This window comes from Miscanthus floridulus, chromosome 9, assembly GCF_019320115.1.
Source record: "Miscanthus floridulus cultivar M001 chromosome 9, ASM1932011v1, whole genome shotgun sequence".
NCBI classification, from domain to species: domain Eukaryota; kingdom Viridiplantae; phylum Streptophyta; class Magnoliopsida; order Poales; family Poaceae; genus Miscanthus; species Miscanthus floridulus.
Genome location: NC_089588.1, coordinates 36,683,652 through 36,698,577, shown reverse-complemented (window position 1 = coordinate 36,698,577; position 14,926 = coordinate 36,683,652).

Below are 14,926 nucleotides of genomic sequence, written 5' to 3'. Positions count from 1 at the left end.
CCCTTGCATCCAAACACCTCTTGAGCTAGAGTTAGTTCAGAGCTAGTCTAAAGCTAGAAACTAGCTCTAACCTCTAGCCGAGCTAGAGTATCAAACAAGGCCAGGAATTAAGGAAACAAAACCACCGCTGCCTGTGTTGTGCTTTTGCAAGTGCTCTCTCGACGTTCTTGCCTTTCATTGGTGTCTCAAAAAGAGCAGTGTCGTTGGAGAGAAAGGCCCACCTGCCGTCCCCTTTGCAGCCTTATCCGTTCGCCCCTCCTCCCTCCGTGACCGCCACAACACGTCTCTACATCTCGTCCGCCGGCGTCAGGCCAGGACGGGTGCGGCCCCCTGTCTGGGCGAGCCACCGCGCTGGGGTGAGGAGGGGCGCGGACCCCTGTCTAGGCGAGGCCGCCGCGACGAGCACCCATCCTCTCCGGCCCCGTCCCCTCCCTTACATCCTCTACCGGGCACAACGGCGTCGAGGCGACGATGCGGACCCGGCTGTTGCTGAGGTAGAGCAAGAGCGGTCGGCGTCGAGACAGATAGGGCCCCCAGCGCCCGCCCACCATCGCCTCCCGGCACATCCTGGCGTGGAGAGGGTCGCCGGTGTGGAGGTAGAGGCAGACCGGGCCAAGCGTGGAGGTGGAGAGGACCGTCGTCTAGCGAATTCTGACGGAGCTGTGTGCTTTCCGAGCGACCGGTGTCAATCTTTACCGGGCATGACACGAGCTTATCGTCTAAGAGCATCTCCAGGAGTTCCCTAAATATCCTCCTAATTCTTATTTTTTTTAGAAAGATGGAAAAAACTATCTCCAACAACTTCTAATATTTACTCCTAATCTTTTAGGACTCTAAAAAAATGGACCAACGCGCGCAAAGATCCGCGCTCTCCCCGTCCGCGTATCCTCCCTGTCGCGCGTCTTCCTCCTTCGCACACCGCAGGGAAGATTTCCCGCGACCTTTTTCCCTGGCAATCTTCTCAAAGACGCAGCGTGCGAGGTTGCAGAGTCCCGCAGCCGGCGTGGAGGGGCAGCGGCGCCGCATCTCCTGCACTGCGGTGGCTTCGGCCGCGTCGCGCACCTCCCGGCGCTCCCCGGCCACCGATGAGGACAGCTCGTGCCCAAGTAGATCCAGCGCGTGCTCAAGCAGATGGAGCAGGACGAGCAGCTTGCCACGCGCATGTGCGGCCTCCGCGTCCAGAGCAGTTCGCCGACGATAATGTCTGCCTCCGCCTTGTCGAGGTCCGTCCGAACTGCAACCTCCTTGATCCCACGTTAACTCAGCGTGCTCTCTTCTTCTATAACCACGCAGGTGGCCGGTGATTTCACGTGGGGATGCTCTCTTCCTAATGTGGCCATCGTCAACCAGGTGGCCTCAAGCAGGATGTGGATGCGATCGTCAAACAGGTGGCCTCAAGCAGGATGCGTGGAAAAAAAGAGGATGGGAGGAAAAAAAACGTCGAATGGGACTATCATTTGATATTTTTTAGAAGTCAAATATTAGGAATTATTGGAGATAAACTTCTTTTTTCTCCTAAAACCTTTTTAGGAGTTAGTAAACATAGACTTTTTAGGAGAAATATTTAGGGAACTCTTGAAGATGCTCTAAGGCCATGTTTAGTTCCCCAAACTCCTGAATTTGACACTATGTAAAAAAAAGATTCCTCGTCACATCAAACTTGCGATACATGCATGAAGTACTAAATATAGACGAAATCAAAAACTAATTGCACAGTTTGATTCTACTTTGCGAGACGAACATTTTAAGCCTAATTAGTCAATAGTTGGACAATTATTACCAAATACAAACGAAATGCTACAGTGCACTACAGTGCGCTACGATGCATTCGGCCACGTCAAATTCGGCCAACTAAACGTGGCCTAAGAATCAGCCCTGCTTTTTCACCTATAAAAAATTATTGTTTTTCTCACAATAAGGCCCTGTTTGGTTCCGACCTCCTAAAACTTTAGTTCCTAAAAGTTTTAGGCAGCCTTCTAAAACATCCTAAAAGAGTGTTTGATTGCACCTCCTAAAACTGACTAAAAACAGTAAATGTTATTGAACAAAGACACTTTTACCCTTCTTTAGGAGAGAGAGAGAGGGAAGGGGCAATAAATGAGGGGTAGTGGGGGTCTAGGAAGGACTTTAGGAGATTTTAGGAGGGGGTGGAGCTCCTAAAGAAAAATCAGCCTTCTAAAATTTTTAGGAGGTTTTAGGAGGAGGTATTTGGTTCTTTAGACAGATTCTATCCAGATTTTAGCTTCTAAAGCTTCTAGGAGGGGTAACTAGATTAACCCATTAGATCACAGTCCCGCCGAACAGGCCAGCGCGTGCGTCTGGGCACGTACTACGTCGTGACACGACACGACCCTGGGTGCATACAAAGAGTGAAGAATGCACGGGCGTTTCCGCACCCTCCAAAGTACGTCCAGCTTGTTGATTTCGTCGTAAATGATCAGCCGATATAATATAAAAAAACAGTATTATTCTGACTGTATACCGAACAAGCGAACAAGCTGACCATCGCTTGAGCAGGCGGGGCCGTAGGCCGTGTAGCCTGCCTGTCTGTAGGCTCTACTCCTCCTCCTAGCTAGGCCGTGGTTGCCACTTGCTTTAACGCTGATGAACACCATGCATCTGCGTTCTGATTTACTCCTGTTTAACGCTGCTGAAACCTGTACGCAGTACCTAGCACTTGTACGTCTGTTAAGTCAAGCTACTCCAGTAACATTATCAGGATCTCTTTGGTACTAATAATACAGGATTTTCTTGCTGATCGATACAAACAAATAGTGCTGATTCCTGCAAAATTCCACGGACAAGGAGATGTCGCCGTCCCGCCCTCAGCGCATCTCCGATGGCAAGAAACAGAGAATAGCCCCGTTCGCTTCGCTAAAAAAATTAACCAAAACACTGTTTTAACTAATTTGTTACGAGAGAAAAACACTATTCTAGTTGAAAAAATAAACTGAAAAAGACGGATTACCAGATAAACGAACGGGCCAATGCCAGGATATATGTGTCCAAAACCCCCGGTGTGCTGCGGGAGCACGGGGAGCAAACGCATTGTGCAAACCACCAAGAATTACTCGACGATGTGGGGTTCGGCGGCCACATGCTCCCCTGCACCCCTGCACATCCACACATGCATGATGGATTGGTTTGGTTTCGATGGGATGGGATTGCCGGATTGCAATATTGCACTCGGGGTCGGGGCACACGGACAAACCCCAACGTGCGTCCGGTTGCACCACATGCTTGCATCTGCATTTTGAGACGCCATAACAATTCTCTCCCCGAAAAAAAAACCCAAAGAGACAAAGTGATAAATTGGGTTATGCACATCTCTTCTTCAGTCCCAGTTTCAATGGGGTTCAATTCCCATTTAAGCTATGATAAAATTAGCAAATTTGCTTAGTGGGCATGATATTTATAGAAATAAAAAAGAGAAATAAGGTTCCATAACAATGAAACAGAAATAAGGTTTCATAATAAGAACGAAAAACATCCATCACATTTACCAACACAATTAAATGCAGCGAAACCTCCAACGAGACCAATTTGTTTCATTCTCACACGCTCTCAAGGATCTTCTGCATAAGATAACTATAAATTTTATGCAACGGCAATGTTATATATTTCATAAGTCACATTTGATCGTAACACTATTGTTGGTGTTTTGTAAACCGGACTAGTAAATTTATACGATTGCCGCGCTGCTCTAGGAAGACGATGGTAGCATCCAAAAGACAAGAGGATTTATACTGGTTCAGACCGGAGCCTTACGTCTAGTCTCAGAGATGATCGAGTGTGTGTTCCTCGCTTGAATGCTCTGAAGTTCTTACAATTGGGGTGCAAGAATGGTAAAAGAGGATGGAGAGTCAGAGCTAGGAGATGGACTGCCTGAAGGGAAGCTCCAGGAGCTCTGCTACGATGGAGAATAAGTGAAAAATGGTAGAGGATCTGGATCATGTCCAGATGGGTGCCCTGGCTGCCCTTATATAGATTCGGGGCCAGGGCGTATACAAAGCAATAGGTTCTCCCGACTGAGGGATCGAGAGCCTGAGGGAGGGCCTACCTAACTTAGCTTGCAAGCTATGTCATCTTGTGGAGCACGTCTGGGCGTGGCTGTCGTCACGGTCTTGTGGCCACGTCGCGGCGTGGCGTGGCGTGGTGCTACTGTGCCGGTGGTGGCGGCACTATAGGCACGATGGTAGTTCACCAGCCATCCTGTGTGACATGGTCTCCGCCATGGTCTTCGTCATCATCTCCTGGTTTCCTGGGCGTCGTACAGGAGTTTGTGGTCGCCCTCGAGTCATTGATCGCCTTGTCGTCTTGAGGAGCGGGGGGGGGGGGGGGAGGGGCACAATTCCTACCATTGGGATCATGGTCCCCGCCAGCCTAGATGACCTCTAAGTCAAGGCCCTCGTCGTGGATCCCATCTCGTAGTGGGTATGATCGTACTCTTGTCTCATCGGACCGTATCTGGCTAGTGGTCATCGTAAATGTTGTCACCGCTTTGGGCGGTATTGTCTTGTCTGTGCAGCGTGGCACAGGGATAGTGTCTGACCGGACCGACGTAACTGTTGTCCCCTCGGTCCTTGCGGGGTCAGCGCGGCATGCTTGTTCCTATCAGAGCAGGCATGCTTGGTTGGGCCCGACCTCTCTTCGTTCCCTCCGAAGGTCGTGATGGGGAGGGGTTGGGTGCCTTTCAAGCGCCATGCGGCTAAGGCTAGAGGAAGGGGTCGTGGCTAAACCTAGCCTTGGCATCTAGCTTGGCCTAACTGGGACGCGGTCATTCAGACCTTTGCTAGCTAATGCGTTGTGGGTTGCTTGGCCTGCTAACTAATCGGTGCCCTAAGGTGCCCTAGGGTTATAACCCTGATAGTAGCCCCCGAACATTTTTGCGATCACAAAGTGATCGTGAAAGCGCTGAGATGCATATGTATTTGTGCACGGGTTTGTAGTCGTGGCTTATTCAAGCTCCATTGCTCGACCCTTCGTGGGCAGGAGCATTCAATGTGGTACATGGCTGTTGTACTTTGCCCTATCAGGACGCCCTGACGATGTGGTACATGGCTGCTAAGCCTTGTCGTGTTAGTGTGTCGTGTTTCGTGACCCATGCGAAGTCGAGTGGTTTTATCGACCCTATTGCGGCCCTACCCATGAGGGTCTTGATTTCCCCATCCCTATGCGGCCATCTATCTCTGGCTGTGGCCCCTCGTGGTACGCCACGTGGCACGGGGATCACCCTTGGGCTTATAAATATCTGTCTCCTTACCATTCAAACCCCCTTAGGCTACTTCTACTTGGCTCTAGCCTAGGCTGATTTTGAGGGAAAGAGAGGAGAGGAGATCCTGAAGGGAGCCATGGGGATCCAATCACATGATCCACTAGGGGTCGCTCGTGATGGCTGGAGACCGGCGTCACCCTTCCCAGCAGCTAGTGCTAGAAGGCGACTTGCAAACTAGGGACTGAGAGGTAGTGTGGCCACCGAGTCAGGTCATATGCGACATCGATTCGCTATCCTGTCGTTGCTTCTTGCTTTGAACCTTGGTGGTTCGTGTGCTCGAAATGTGTGATAGCCAGAGGTATATCTGGCTTCTTCCTGAGTTTTGCGCATAGTCTGGCGTCATGTCGGGATCCCGCTATGGGTCCACTCGACGTCTGCTTGGGACTACTCACGGAGGCGGGGGGCGAAGCAGCATGGCCCTGTCATGCTCTCCATGTCGATTGGATCAGGATGATGTCTTGTCTACCCTTCATGTACCGGTGATTGCTGGGCTCCCTTTGTTACCGAAGGGATGGTAGTAGTCCCCTCGGCATGTGGTCCCTAGGGTCGTGCGCCGCCTGTGGTTCCTCTGCGTTGTTCGACCTTGGGTTGTCAGTCGGCATCACCATCGAGGTGATGCCCACCCTTGGTGTTTTAGCGGCTTGGCCACTCTTGTTTCCATAAAATTTTAGGCTTCCCTTATGGTTACAGCGAGCCCCTGAGCCATGGGATCAAGGTCGTGCTTCCAGTTTGGGTTGTTGCAAGGGTCGTTATGTTCTCACGATGCGAGGAATTCATCCTCGACCTCTTTTAGGGTGTCCATGAGGTTTTCTATGATCGTGCATTGGCTCGTAGGCCTTGGACCTTTTTGCTTTTTCAATGTGACCGAGCCATGATCATGTTTTGGGTTTCGCATCGCTTCATATGGAAGTTACTGTTGCATTGACCGGTGTGGTAGAACCGCCCAAAATAACACGCTTTCAGAGGCGCTCGTCTTCCATTAGACACTAAGCACCCAGAAAGTTAGCTACACTAGATAGTTCCATCGAGCACACCCCACGGGAGAACTCGAATCAATCCACGTTTACCTCCAGAATCCGATAATGAGTATGAGTTTACAATACTTAGTCCATTTCATACAATACCAGAGTTCAGAGTGCGATAATGAAACAGCGGAATAAACATAAACATCTAGCGAAAACTATACAAGGATACATCTGTGCCCACCAGAAGAATCCTCCACACAAGAGCTACTCCTCAAGCTGCACCTGCAATAGGGGTAAAATAAACCCTGAGTACATAATGTACTCGCAAGACTTACCTGACTAGTGGGAATAGTTTCCTGACTCCAAGGAGTATGATAGGCAATATGGGTTAGTGGTTTCTTTTTGTTTACGAAAAGCATTACTAGGAGTATGTCCTTAAGATCAAGTTTTATTAGCAGTCATGATTACTTCATTAGCTAACCATTCTAAGTAAGCACATGTTCTACTTTCAAGCAAGGGTTGAGCAATCAGAACCATTTTACTATATTTCATCTTCTAGTTCTTACTATGGTGCTAGACCACAAGTCATACCGTCTCACGAAAACAGTGATTCGTGAACCAATGTATCCTAGCTGGGTACACCAAAATACACGCCCCATTTGTACCCCAGGCACAAATAAGACCAATCAATTCCCCTCCTATCAAGGGGTCCAGGTCCCCATCCAAACTTGGACTCCAAGCCCCCACACTTGAGACCCCATCTCAATATGGTTCTTAGACCTCCACCTTTCTCCGCCTCTAATCAGTCGGTCCGGAAAGAGCCGAAACCCACGATAAGAGCGTAACGAGCCTTCCCGCTCCCATAAGCAAGTATTTGCTCAGGATAATAAGTCTGTGATCTGAGTACCATCCACAGCAACGGATGATCCTCAATCGACATGGATAGGGAAACAGTGTAACCAAGCTAAGCCCCATGGCCACGGGACATAACTCGTCACACCCACCAATACCCATACCATATTCCTACTCGGTCTCTATTTTTCCTTTCATCATTTTATCATGAGAGTAAATATAATAATCACTTATTGTGAGTAACGGCAGGTTACTTACGCTACCGAAAACCTAAGCATAGCATCTACTCGAACATGCACTAGTAAGACTCATAGGACAGATATATCTATGCATGTGGTTTTCATAAAATTCTTGTAACATAAATGCACATCATATATATATATATATCCAATGATTATAAAAAATAAGGGTTATGCACCAGGGCTTGCCTTGGGTAGGCGCGGTGTCAGCCGAGTTAGTCGTCGGTGGCTCCGGGACTTCCTCCCTCATGAGGACCTCCTCCTCGTATTCTTCTACGATCTCCTCTAACTCACGATCGTCTATGGTCACTATCTCCATCAACTCGTTCTCTACTTGCATGTGATGATGATGCAACACTTAGCATTTAGGCAACAACAACTCTTAAAATAAGAATACGCATACTAAGCTACTAAGCTAGCTCTAATGACTAAGGTACCAAGCTAACTATCATCTTCATCATGCAAGGTGTTGGATTCAACTAACAAACCCTTAGCTTGGCAAACTAAGGATATATCTTTATTTCTACTAGTGATTTAATGTATATTGAAACAAAGAGCATTTAACTACCCTAGTGCTTAGTCTACCCTAAGGCTACAAAAATTACAGTGAGCACGAAATAATACCATGAAGCTACTATAAAAATTTCAGGACTAAAGCTAGCACTAAATTACCACAAAAATTCATACAATGATTAATTTAATAATATGAAGCATTCTCAAATGATTTAATAGCTCCTGGTATCAACATGTATATATATTAACTAAATACACCAACAGATAGAGCACAATTTTATGAAACTAACAAAATTTGTTTCATAATTTTTGGACACATACATGATTTACCAAAGATCAGCCCAAAAACTAAATTAGAAAACTATTTCTAATTCCTTAGGAAAAAGAAAAATAAATTCTCCCGCATGGCCCACACGTGCGGCCCACGCGATGGAGCACGCGCGGTGGACTGTGGTGCGCCCCACGCGAGGCCGGCCTACAGTGCGAGATGGCCTGTGGTGGGGAAAAACACGCGCACTCGCGATTTTGCAAAAGAGACCTCGATCTTTTCCCGAATTACAACTAAGTGCCAATAGTATTTCCCCCGTCTCAAACCTTCTCACTTAACCCCGTGGCTTTCCTGGAATTCCCCCATGCACACCCCCGGTGACCCAGCGCATGGCGATGCGGTGGCCGGTGACACAGCGCGGTTGCACCGGCCACCTAGGACCTGCGACAGACCACCTAATGGGCTGGTCACCATCTCCAACCCAGGCGGCTACGCTGAGCGGCGGTGCAGGGTGACACGGCTTGCTGGGGAAGGCTATAGCATCGCACGGCCATCCGCGATGGCGGCGCCACTGTTCTGGTGAGCTGGGGTAGCTATAGACCTATTTGGTTAGCGCGTGAGCATTAGGAGGCTACCATGGATCAGGGCGAGGTGATCGTTGGGGCAAAGGATGATAGAGAAGGGCTGGCCACATGCGGCTGAACCATGCGGTGGTGCACCATGGTGGCACGGTCGCGTCAGCAATGACGGGGAGGCGGTAGCGGTTCCACTAACGTGCATAAGGTGGAGAGGGAGGCAAGGCGAAGCTAGTGGTGCAAGTGAATTGGCTCAGGAGGGATGGTAGGAGAGCTACCCTCATCCATGGCCGGATGCGGCCTTAATGGCACGGCGGTGGAGAAAAACTCCAAATTGGAGCTTGGCCGTGCTCGCTTCATGACTGGGTGGGGTCGGGGGGTCAGGTGGCTTAATGAAGAAGCCAAGGACGTGATGAATCAGACGATGGTGACTCAACCATCTCGAATTAAGTGAGCGGGGTGGGGTAGGTCTGGCTCGGCTCGTCCTCGACTTAGCGACAAGCAGTCGGCCGGACCCGAGGCAGCATCTGTGCACCCGCTACACGACAATGTGGCCAGACGAGGTGATGCACGGCCGTAGCGCCATTGAGGTGAGACGAGGTGACTCGGGGCGCGGCATGTGTGGCCGCAATGCCATTAAGGAGAGGCGATGATGCGAGGCAGCCGGGACAGCCCATGTGTGCGCGGGGACAAGGCGAGCAGCAGCGTAGCATAGCGTCGTAGTGGCGTCAGTAGTGGCAACGCGAGGAAGGGCAACCATATAGATGTGACGATGAGGTGATGGCACTGGCAGCGGCTCCGTCATGGCACGTGGCGGGGCTAGCGGCTGCAGCAGCGGCTCCACGTGGTAGGGCTAGCGGCTGCCGAGCCATAGCCATGCCAGAGGCAGCCACGTCCAGCCACGCACAGCAGCGTGACCAGCGCGATGATGCTGAGCGCCCGAGCTTGGTGACCGCGTCCACCCGACGAGCCAGCCTGAGAACGTGCCGTGCATGAATTTTAAAAGCATCAGCAGCAACTAAACGGTTGAGGTTGACACTAAACCACCTTCACTATGCTAAAGAGGATCTATTAGGCTACCAATCTGAGCTAAAACACAACACCACCTCTTCACTCAATTTCACAAAATAAATCCCTAAACATAGCATTGTCTAGCTGTCAATAAACTTAAAGAATCTTCTAAGTCTTGGGCTGAATTTAATTTCAACTTCCATTTCTAAGCTATTAGAATTACTAGCAGACAATGTTATTTTTCTACAGCAAAAGTTGTATTGTCATCTACAAAGTTTGTACTTCAAACTTTGTTTAGGTATCACACACATGTTATATAGTATTTTTGCTTAATAAAAATTGGTTTTCAACCCTACTTGATATACATGAGCTATTGAATCAACTTTCATTTAATATTTTTATTGATTCTTTTAAGTGATAAGAAATTTATCTACACATCCTATCACATGCATTATCACATAAATGTGATACTCATGACATATTTTAGTAGTTGGTTTAGGGCGTAACACCGAGGGTGTTACAGCTCTCCCCCCTTAAACAAAATCTCGTCCTGAGATTTCATGTGTGTGCCTAGTGTAGAAAAAGGGATAAGAAATAAACTTTTACTTAACCCATTACCTCGATACTTTAGGGAGAAAACGGGGATAATGCTCTAGAATATAACTCTCTTGTTCCCAAGTTGCTTCGTCCGCCGAATGATTTTGCCATTGAACTTTATAAAATTTCACTACCTTGTTCCTAGTGACTCTCTTTTTCATCCAAGATTTTGACGGATGCTCAATATAAGAAAGATCAGGTTGGAGAGGGAGTCTTTCAATTTCCACCACTTCATCGAGAACTCACAAACACTTTTTCAGCTGGGAGACATGGAAAACATTATGGACTGCTAATAAAATATCCAGGAGTTGAAGATGATAAGCAACAGAACCACACCGCTCCAAAATCTTATAAGGTCCAACATAACAAGGAGCTAACTTTCCATGGACTCCAAACCGATGCACACCTCTCATCGGAGATACCTTGAGATACACATGGTCACCAACTTCAATCCGCATAAGCTTTCTAACAATTTTGAGCTGACTTCAAATGACTCTGAATAACACTAACTTGCTCCCGAGCTTCTTTGATAAAATCAGGTCCAAAATAACCACGGTCACCCACTTCGACCCAGTTAAGAGGTGTTCTACATTTCTTGCCATATAGGGCCTCAAAAGGTGCCATACGAATGCTTTCTTGATAGCTATTGTTATAGGAAAACTCAGCTAAAGTCAAGCATTCATCCCACTTCTCTAGAAAAGCAATGACACAAGCCCTCAACATATCCTCAAGTACCCGATTAACCCTTTCTGTCTGACCATCAGTTTGCGGGTGATACGCTGAACTTCTGAGGAGACTAGTACCAAGATATTTCTGGAGTTGCTCCTAGAAATGAGAGATAAAGACTGACCTTCTATCAGAAACAATGGTAAGAGGAACTCCATGTAGGATCACAACCTGATCAAAATACAACTTGGCATACTTCTTGGCTGAATACCATTTATCCACCGAGAGGAAATGAGCGAACTTGGTAAGGCAATCCATAATGACCCAAATAGAGTCATACCCCTTTGCCGTGTGGGGCAAACCCACAACAAAGTCCATGGAAATATCCTCCTATTTCCAAACAGGGATAGGCAAGGGCTATAGAAATCTAGGCGTACGCATATGGTTTGCTTTAACCCTTCCACAAATATCACATTCTGAGATGTATTTGGTAATATCCTATTTCATATTTGGTCACCAATACAAGTGACACAAATCATGATACCTCTTGTTACTTCCTAGATGAATGGATAACTTAGAGTTGTGAGCTTCATCCAAAAATTTTCTCCTAAGCTCATCACTTGAGGGAACCACCAATCGGTTCTTGAACTTCACCACACCTTGATCATCAATACTGAAATGAGGACCACGCCCTTCGGCGATTAGCTTCTTGATATGCAGAATTTTTGAAACATCTTGCCTTTGCTCTATAATGATTTGCTCATGTAGATCCGAGACTAGAGCAATATGGGCTAACACCTCAGAATGGTTGAGAGACAAAGATTCTTCTTCAACTTGATGCGACTTCTGACTTAAGGCATCAGCTACCACATTAGCTTTTCCAGGGTGATAATGAACTTCTAAATTGTAATCATTGATTAACTCGAGCCACCTCTGTTGCCTCATATTGAACTTGGATTGAGTGAAAAATATATTTGAGACTCTTGTGATCTGTGTAGATATGCACTTTACTTTCCAATAGGTAATGTCTTTAAATTTTTAGAGTGTGCACCACTGCAGCCAGCTCCAAATCATGGGTGGGATAATTCAACTCATGCTTTTTTAGCTGACATGAAGCATAAGCAATCACACGTCCAACTTACATAAGCACACATCCCAGTCTAGTCCTAGAGGCATCATAATATACATCAAATGCCCTATCAATATCTGGTTGGGCAAGAATAGGAGTAGAGGTAAGAAACTTCTTTAGGGCTTGGAAAGCTTCTTCACAAGTCAGACTCCATACAAACTTGACATCCTTCCGAAGAAACTTGATCATTGGTTGAGCTACCTTAGAAAACTCAGGGATGAAGCACCGATAATAACTAGCAAGGCCAAGGAACTCACGAATCTAATGCACTGACTTTGGAGATTTCCAATTTAACACATCCTGCACCTTGCCAAGATACACAGAGATGCCTTCAGGTGTTAGGACATGTCCCAAAAACTGCATTTGATCCAACCAAAACTCACACTTGCTGAATTTGGCATACAACTTGTATTCCCGCATTCGAGTCAGGACTATGCGAAGATGTTGTGCATGCTCTTCATTGTTCTTAGAATATATCAGTATGTCACCAATGAACACCACTACAAAGTTGTCTAACTCCAGCATAAAGACTGAATTCATGAGATACATGAAGAATGCAGGAGCATTGGTAAGACCAAAAGACATGACTAGGTATTCATAGAGGCCATACCTAGTAGGGAAAGTTGTCTTTGGTATATCTTATGGCCGAATCTTAATTTGGTGATACCCAGAACGAAGATCAATCTTTGAAAACACCTTGGCACCAGCCAACTAATCGAACAAAGTATCAATATGAGGTAAATGATACTTGTTCTTAATGGTTACCGCATTGAGAGGGCAATAATCCACACACATCCGAAGAGTGTCGTCCTTCTTTTTCACAAAAATAGCTGGACAACCCCATGGTGAAGAACTTGGATGGATGAATCCCTTTTCCAACAATTCCTCTAACTGTTTCTTCATCTCAGCCAATTCTTTTGGAGCCATGTGGTAAGGACGTCGTGAAATAGGAGTAGTACCAGATTCTAACTCTATGGAAAACTCCACATCCCTATCCAGTGGTAACCCAGGTAGATCCTTGGGGAAGACATCTGGAAACTTACAAACCACAGGAATAGAAGCAAGATCCGAAGAAGCTTCAGTATGAGCAATAGCTGGTAGGGCGGAAACTAAAGACATAAGGAGAGACATTCTATTCTCAGAAAAAGGAAGCTTCAACTCAACAATTCTTTGACCAAGGTTCAAGACTACCCCATAGTTTCTCAAATAGTTCATTCCCAGAATTGCATCTATGCCTTGCCCAGGCAGCACCATGAACTAGAGACAATAAGAGTGAGTGGCAGCACAAGTCTCATTGTATCCGTCCGAGTTTTAACGCACAACTATGCACCCGAGGTTCTGATTCTATAGGCAATAGGAATAGCCATAGTAGATATATGGTGCATTTGTGCAAACCCCATACTCATGAATGAATGTGATGCACCAGAATCAAATAATACATATGCTGGGTAGGAGTTAATGGTGAACATACCAGCCATCACAGGCTCTCCCTATGGGATCTCCTCAACCTCGGTGAAGTTAACCTGTCCCGAGCGGCTCACGGACACCTTCTTCCTAATGATAGTACTCTTGACCAAACGAGAGTTGGCTAAAGGCTGAGAAGACTGAGTAAGCTAGTTCTAGGGGCACTCACGAGCATAGTGGCCTTCCTTGCCACACTTGAAACATGCACCTGGCTTGTTCCCCTATCCCTGACAAGGCAGAACCTGCTATGCTTGAGGCTGCTGCACCTGTTGAGTAGGCGCATGGTACTGGGTGGGAGGTGCCTGGTAAGTCTACCAAGTATGACGAGACGACTGTCCACCCGGAGAGTGATAGGACACCCTCCTCACAACCTATACATTCTATGATTGTGGGTGACTAAAAGACCCAATGATCACCCTCTTATGCTTCCACTCAGCCTGAGAGTCACGCTAAAGTCCCTCCAAAGCAATGGCAACATTCATCAAAGCACCAAAGGCCTGAGAGCCCTCGGTATACAGCTTCTCTTGCAAGATGCATGAGAGACCATGATTGAAATGATCCATCTTCTTCTCATTAGTATTCACATGAGTCCTAGCATAATATGTAAGGTGGTTGAACTTGTTCATATATTCTATCATAGTCATGTTTCCCTACTTTAGCTCTAGAAACTCAAACAACTTCCTGTTCAACAAACCAATAGGAATATAGTACTGACAGAAAGCAGTGGTAAACTCCCGCCAAGTCACATGGTGGTCTATAGGCTACATGGCGTTGAAAGTGTCCCACCAAGCACTATCAGATCCTAGAAGCTGCTGTACAGCAAAGCGCATCTTCTACTCATCCATCACATTGAGAAGCTGAAACTTTTGCTCTAGAGTATGAAGCCAATGCTCCACGTCTAGAGGCTCAACAGTCAGTGTGAATATGGGCGGGTGTGTCCCTAAGAAGTCTTGATAGGAATAGGGCTTCTCAGGACAACAGGCACCACCCCCGTTCCCGCCATTGCCACTGGGACCTCCACGGGCAAAGCCACCAATAGTATGTGCTAGCATCTCAAGGGCACTTTCGCTGATGTGAGCAAGGTGGAGAGGGAGGCAAGGTGAAGCTAGTGGTGCAAGTGAATTGGCTAGGGAGGGACGATAGGAGGGCTGCCCTCATCCACGGTCGGACGCAGCCTTAATGGCATGGTAGTGGAGAAAAACTCATAATTGGAGCTTGGTCATGCTCGCTTCAAGGTTGGGTGGGCTCAGGGGGTCAGGTGGCTTAATGGAGAAGCCAGGGACATGACGAATCGGGCGATGGTGACTCAACCATGCCAAATTAAGCGAGCGGGGTGGTGGCAGAGAGAGAGGGGCAGGTCTGGCTCGGCTTG